This window comes from Penaeus japonicus, unplaced genomic scaffold (genome assembly GCF_977035675.1).
Source record: "Penaeus japonicus unplaced genomic scaffold, GWHDUDI00000001_assembly GWHDUDI00000037, whole genome shotgun sequence".
In the NCBI taxonomy this organism is placed as follows: domain Eukaryota; kingdom Metazoa; phylum Arthropoda; class Malacostraca; order Decapoda; family Penaeidae; genus Penaeus; species Penaeus japonicus.
In genome coordinates, this window is record NW_028234439.1 from 1802194 (window position 1) to 1809693 (window position 7500).

The following is a 7500-nucleotide window of genomic DNA, read 5'->3' on the forward strand; positions in this document are numbered from 1 at the left end:
TTCACGCCCTCGGAAAATACGCTGATGTGATCTCAACGGTCACGTTATTTGTCGAATGAATTCATAGAATGGGCTGCCGTGGAGGTGCCAGAATCCTATTGGTAAGATGCAGTTATCTACGAGCGAATATTTCATATGCTCTCTGGAGCTTGTCGTGTGTATGTCGTGTGATCTTGTGTCCTGTTCTGTCTTGTCTATGTACAACGAGACGCACGCACGCCACGCACCACCACAAACAGAAACACATACCACACACTACACACAACAGACACACTCATCACAACACACAAAAAATTATAAATATAATATTATATATTATATATGTGTGTGTGTGTGTGTCACACCACATTATATATATATATAGAGTGTGTGTGTGTGTTTCAAATATAATATTTAAATAATATATATATAAATAAATATATATCCCTATTTATATATATAACAACACCAAACACACACACTTCTCTTTATAAAATAAATATATATATTCTATAATATATATCATATTCTATATATATACCACAATATATATGTAATTATATATATATATGTACTAACTATATACATATATACATATATATATTACATATATATATACATTTAGATAAAATAAATATATATACTACATTATATAATATAACCATTATATATAATATACCTATACATATACTACATATACTTCAGACACAACACTCACACACCACAGAAACACACACACACACACACAGACACAACACACACACACACACCAAATATATATATATATATAATACTATTTATTATATATATATATATCTTTGTAATATATAAAATATATAATATATATATCTATATGTGTTGTAGTGTGTGTGTGTCTGTATGTTCATGTGTGTGTGTGTATGTATATGTATATGTATATGTTATATGTATTGTATTTGTATATAATATGTATAGGTATATATATGTATATCTATATTCCTATTATACTCTACTGTATAAATATATGTGTATTTACTATAATATAAATATATTTTACCATATTATGTGTGTCGTATTCCCGATTATATATATATATAACCTATATATATATATAAAATATCTCTACATGCATCTGTATATATGATATATATATATTTATATACCTATATATATATAAATATATATATATCATCATAATATATATATATATATATATATATATATATATACATATATACACACACACACAAACACACTCACACACACACATATTTTCATATATATGTACTATATAGTCAGTGGCGGCTGGATATTTCAGTTGAGGGGGGGGGGTGAGGGGGCCTGCGAAATGCCGACAGAAACGGTTACCGGAAAAAAACGTTTGAAAAGAGAGAGTAGATTACAACAGTCGTGGCATTCATAATACTCTCAACGGATATATATCATGAATAGCTTCGTACATCAATCTAAAATAAATAACTTACATATGAATAAATAAAATCTGAAATATATAGACTCGAGTTGTCAATTCTATATTGCGAAGACCAGCTCTTTTGGTAAAGCAGTTTCTCAAATCTTACATCCATTTGAGTCTTGGAATAACTTGAAAATGATGCAATTGATGGGTTGAAAGATTTAATATTTCTGGTCTGGTCTAAATCGCTAATTGCTTTGGATTCTAAAATCGGCTAAAAAATCACGGTAATTTCATTCAATGAAGCCTCTAGTGAACTCAGCTGAAAAAATAAACTTATTCCTTGAATAATAATGATAAAAAGTTAAATCTGCTTTGAGTTGCATGGGTTATGTAACAACAAAAGACAATTGAAGCCAATATGCATATTGATATTTGTATTATTCAAGGGAGAAACAAATAAAGTAGGCTACAGTAACACGCACACATCCAAAGTTATGAATTTAGCAAAAATAAAATGCATTACAAGTGGGTGTGACAGGACAGAAGTAATTACAAAATCAAATGACAATGATCTCTTGCTGGATGGTATATCAAAATTTTCCTGACTTGCACTTTGTAAAACGGACATTTTGTTATTATTATTATTATTATTATTTTTTAGTTTTTTTTGGGGGGGGGGGTCTTGGGTTATCATTTTGGGGGGACATGGGTGGGGAATGAAGCCCTCCCGTGGTACCACCACTGTGTCAATTATATCTATGTATTCACTCAGAATCAAGTTATAACATAACATCAAATCAATTTTATATCTCTCACCATGACAAGAATTTTAGATACACCCTTTATACATACTCACAAACACTTAGATAACCAATCAATTCAGACTGACAATTTTTCCAAAATGAACCTCAAATCAATATTACAAACATTAACTTCATATATAAGTAATTAATCTCAGTCGTTGATGTAAACATTTATACTGACGCTCCCTGGTGCCAGCTGTGCCCTTCCCTCCTCACGCGTTCGGCACAAAACCTGCTCGGACAAGTGCTGTCAAATCCCTTGTCACGCTTGACAGCCAAAGAAACCATTTCATCTCAGGACTCGTTGTTGTTTATGGATACGTGAGTTGAGTGGTGGTTCTTAAGACTTTTATTTAACTGTTTGAGGGCGAAATACGTAGGAAGGGGATGTTCAGATGATCAATAATGTTCATCTTGTTATGAGTCGAATTTGGGGGTTTATTTGTTAAAATCACGTGTCATTCCCAGTGTGCTGTCTGTTATTCACTCATTTTAGATGATATGTAATGACTGATTTATATATAAAGTATCCACTCTTGAAAATAGACACACTGCGTGATAACCTCATTTTAGTTTCCTGTTTCGTGTCTGAAGATGTTGCTTGAACGTTACGTTGTGCTGTTGTATAATATTGATATCATTATATCTATTTGTGTGTTTATTTGAGAAGAAAGCAATTGCATTTTTGTCAAGAATGTTGTATGATAGATATATTGTTCTGCTAAATCCTTATTATGAATAGATATACAAGTGTGATAACATCATCTGTCAATTGAATTATGTAGCTGCATTATTCATATTTCAATTTTTGAAATAATTCCCCCTCTTTATAGATAACTAAGGTCAGTGATGAAATTATAAAAAAAGAACTGGAAGTAGATAAAATAATACTGACATGAGAAAATAGGCAGGATGCACAAGTCATAATGGTGATGATGCACTTTTGATGAGGAAATTGTTATAGGAAAATAAATATTGAGCTTTTGCTACATATAGGGCAACAGAGTAGTATGTGACCCTCACACAATGAAGCATTAAGTACTTCAGATAATTAGATATCTCAGATAAAGTATATAGTAAAAATAAAATAGGATAATTAATGGTAATGACATTTAAGTGCTTTCTTTATTATCTGTATGAGCTTGGTGTAATTATTCATGTCCCAGGAAGATTTGCACATGCAGCATATTTGCCATTTTTCCAATTTTACTTGATTTGTCCAAATCTAATCTTATCTGACCAATCCTAAACTAAAGAGGGCAGATGTTCACAACAGGACTAAACAAAGGTACAGAGAACCACAAAAACAAAACTATTTGGTATAAAAATAATTTGAGGAGAGGAAAGGTAAAGCCACAACTGCTTATCAAAGTTCCCTGGTCCAGCAAAGGCAAATTATTTCCACCATGTTTATTCTGGCAAGATTGAGCTTGTTGACTTGCAGTCATGGGAAATTTGAATTGTTTTATTATATTTTTATTAGAATATGATATTTTCTTTTGATATTTAGTATTGTTATATAGATTTATATTCAAACAAAGAACCAGACCAAGCTTTATCTTGTTGATTATATCAGATTACTTATTTTTTAAATGATCTGATTGAACCTAGCCTAACCAATGTAACCTTACAAATTGTAACATAGCCTAACCTAACCTTACCTAACCTTACCTAGCCTAAATTAACTAACTAGGTTCGTCAACAGAGGTTCAAAAAAGGGAAAATAAGGAAAAAAAATTGTGGAAAGCTGCAATTAGTTTTATTATCTTTGTGATAGGGTATTTCATAATATGTGAATTTTACACCCATCTACTGCCCAGGATTTGGTTGCCATAGTCAAAAAATGGCACCCAAAAACTTTTTTGTAATTATCTCTCTTAGGACTCATTTTAAAAGAAAATGTGTCATGTGTCAAATAATCTACATAAAATTCTCTAAAAAAGATGCTCTATACATTTTTCTACTGCAGTGCATGATTTGGACACTAGAGGAGCAAGAATATGTGCACCATTTCTTTCACACCCACCTTACCTAATATAACTTAGGAATATTTCATGTAGGGGTTTCCTTCCTCCTTTATTCTAGCTTAGTACATTTCTCCATGTAACCATTCCAACCTGAAAAGTCATTCTTCATTTGCCATTTTTTCACTAGAGTTGGTTCTGAAACAGTGATGCATATTGGATTAATTTTTGCTAACACTCTGACTATCACACCCACGAGTCCTCTTTTACTTGTACTTCAAAATTTCTGATGGGAACATGACCAAACTGCATTACATCAGCATTTTTTAATTCAAATTGTGCAAGTTAGTCTGTTTGAGCCTCCCTGTTTGGATGCTGCAAAGCTGATAATTGAAAGATTGCTGCTTTATCATAGGAAGCACACAATCCTAAGGCAGTAGACGCTTAGACTAAGATGAACAGCAAGGCCTATTTGTAATGGTGGTCTAAAAGAATTTGGTCAGGCAACTATTAGGATATCATGTGAGATATTTGTACGCTTCTCCTATTTGCTTTTATATCCTTCCTTGTTCTTCAATACAACAGTTTTAACAAAGCAATTTACAGTGTCTGGTACCAGAGATTTCAAATCAGTCAGGAATTTATCTGTTGGTGGATACTTGTCCATCTCATATATCTGTGACCTCATATCTTCAGAAATTATTTTTGCAGCTGTGATTACTGTCAGAAGCCACTCTGATTTCTCATCGTTACTTCTTTTTTTTTCATAGCAGGCATCAGTCAGAATTTTCTTACCTGTGACACAAAAACAGACTACAGTCTTTCTATATTTGTTTACAGATACAACAGTGTCTTCTCCATATTTTTGCCTCTATTCAGATTTTATTGTTTTCTCAGTTGGTAGATCACCCTCATGTTCCTAAAAAATAAAAAAAGGATTTTAATTTTTTTATTTTTTTTTTACTGAAAATAGATAGAATTGGCAATATCATATCTTCCATATAAAGTGGTCATTGCCTGCTTCAGAACCTGTAGCACTTAGAGTTTAGCATTTTGGGACGACAACATTTTTTTCCAGAGGGGGATGTTGGATGTTTGGGTTAGAAAGGAATTTCATCAATGCATGTTGAAATTGTACGCTTGCTTCTGCTTTGCAGTGCTGCAGCAAATATCTGCTTCCTTTGACATGGCTTGCAGCAACTGCCCAACCCACTGCATTACAAGTAACAGGTTAATTCACTGTTTTCCTGAGATCGGAACATCCATCATTTCTCTTCTCACCTGCTTTCAAAATGGTGTCCCTGACATGAATAATCTCCACATGATGCACAGTATCACACACTCTTGGAACTTTTTGATTTTTTGCTTTGTGTTTTTAAAACCTCCTCTAATGCATCATCTCTACAAAAAAGACAGTCATGAAGAAAATAGGAAAATGTTGTAGGTCCTGGAGAGGTTTGTTTTTGCTTTGCTGTCTTCTGGTTTGAGGAGAAGGCTTCAGTCACTTTTTTTTATAATACAACTTTTCTATATTATTAATTGCACTGCAACTTCACTTTGTATAATTAACTGGGGGGGGGTTGGGTTGGGGGTTGGGGTATGGACCTCACTCAAAGACACATTGCCAAACATTCCTTGCACCTCCTTCTGCATGATGAGAAAACCGTGCACCCGGACACACTGATGAGAAATGTTTGTTTTGGAGCATTTTTGGAGCATTTTTTTTAGAGAATTTCAGGCAATTTTTTTTAACCACACATTTTTCTCTAGAGTGAGTCATAAGTTAGATAATAAAAAAAAAAAAAGTTTTTGACCTCCATTTTTTCAAGATTGTTGGCAACCAAAAAAACTTCCTAGTCGAGTGGGGTGTGAGGGTCTCTTCGACAATTTGCAAAAATTCACCCTTAAGGTTGTATTTATTAAGTACGCCTTAAAATACAAACAATTCACTATACCTTATTGTAGCTTTCCATGATTTTTTTCCTTATTCAAACCCCAATCAAGCGGCCTAATAAGATAAGGAAGTGTTAAACATGCTGAGGAAGGTCTCATTTCTTGGTTTTTCCATTTCATACAACACTAAGAATAAAGTTAGTTATATACCCTAAGGAACTGCCTCTAATGTACAGCTGAGAACAACAACTAAGGGTTGTTTACTCTTCTCTATCATAACTGTATTTCTCTTTTGCTATTTTATCCATACACCATTTCTTGGATTACCATTTTATAAATACTTTGAAAAGACTATCCTTTTATTGACAACTATTCATCTGTGACTGTGTCTGAATAGCTAGCAGTGTAGTAAGAATTTGTGACACTTGCAAGTAAACTATACAGTCAAGGGAAATTTGAATTGTTTTAATATTGGATATGTTCATATTGTAATACTATATTTTCATATGATATTTTGATAGTAAAATTTTCATCTCGTGAACTATTTTTATATTGAAATATTACAATTTCGTAAACCAGTATGATATATTTATATTAGAATATAATACACTGATTAAGTATATAGATTCTCTACTCTATTAAGTTAATATTTATTAATATATACTTTGCCTTTGATTGATTTAATATTAGTTTCAGTTTACAATTTTTATATTTCTTTATTATGAAGTTATGAAAAATATTGGTCAAGTAAATGACACAAAAAAACATGATATATTTACACAATATGTGTAAATGTATCATAGAAATTCCTAATGCACCAGGAAATTGCCTCTCCAGTGGTGAAGGAGTCCTCCAGATTGAGACGGTTCCTATCCATGTAGTACAAAACTGACGTCATGTATAATAATAAGCGTGACAATTTTTTACAACAGGAATTAGGGGGATATGGGGTTTAGACATTTGGGGGAATTATATATTAACCCCTACACAAGGAAACATATTGTGATCATACGCAATATTGATATTTTGGTGGCCTAAATTATGATATTTGATCACTTAACCTTTTTGCCTTTGTCATATCAAAGCTGTTAAGCCTGTTAAAAGGATTTATTATAAGCAAGTAAAAATAAACAAAAAGAGTTTTGGTTATTTTGGAAGTGTTGTGGCCAATGGTTGTGTCCGGGTCTGCACATGAGAGAGAATAAGCTAATTTATTTGAAATATTATGTGATATTTATCTTTATAGTGGACATAAATGGAAAATTTCAAAATTTAACTCATATTAGGATTTACACGTAATTTGTTCAGATTTGATTAAAGTGAGAATTTCCAAAAACAAAACTTATTAAGCCATTGTCACCAAAAGAACAAGTAAAATCTCTTGAGTAATCTGGTGGTGGGATCTGTTTTGCTTATTTTCATATACGTCTGTTATTGTACTGGTATTTGGAATATATGAAATTTA

The 7500-nt window shown here is 32.2% G+C and overlaps 1 protein-coding gene across 2 annotated transcripts in view; it reads left to right on the top strand.

Moving 5' to 3' along the window:
- The first annotated feature begins 2366 nt into the window (after positions 1-2366).
- LOC147467134 (uncharacterized) overlaps positions 2367-7500 on the top strand; it is a 13183-nt gene continuing 8049 nt past the window's right edge. The window contains exon 1 of one of the 2 annotated variants that reach the window (XM_086532721.1): positions 2367-2499. The gene's annotated coding sequence lies outside the window, so the exon portion shown is untranslated. The remainder of the gene's footprint in view (positions 2500-7500) is intronic. The other variant, XM_086532722.1, reaches the window with a different exon arrangement.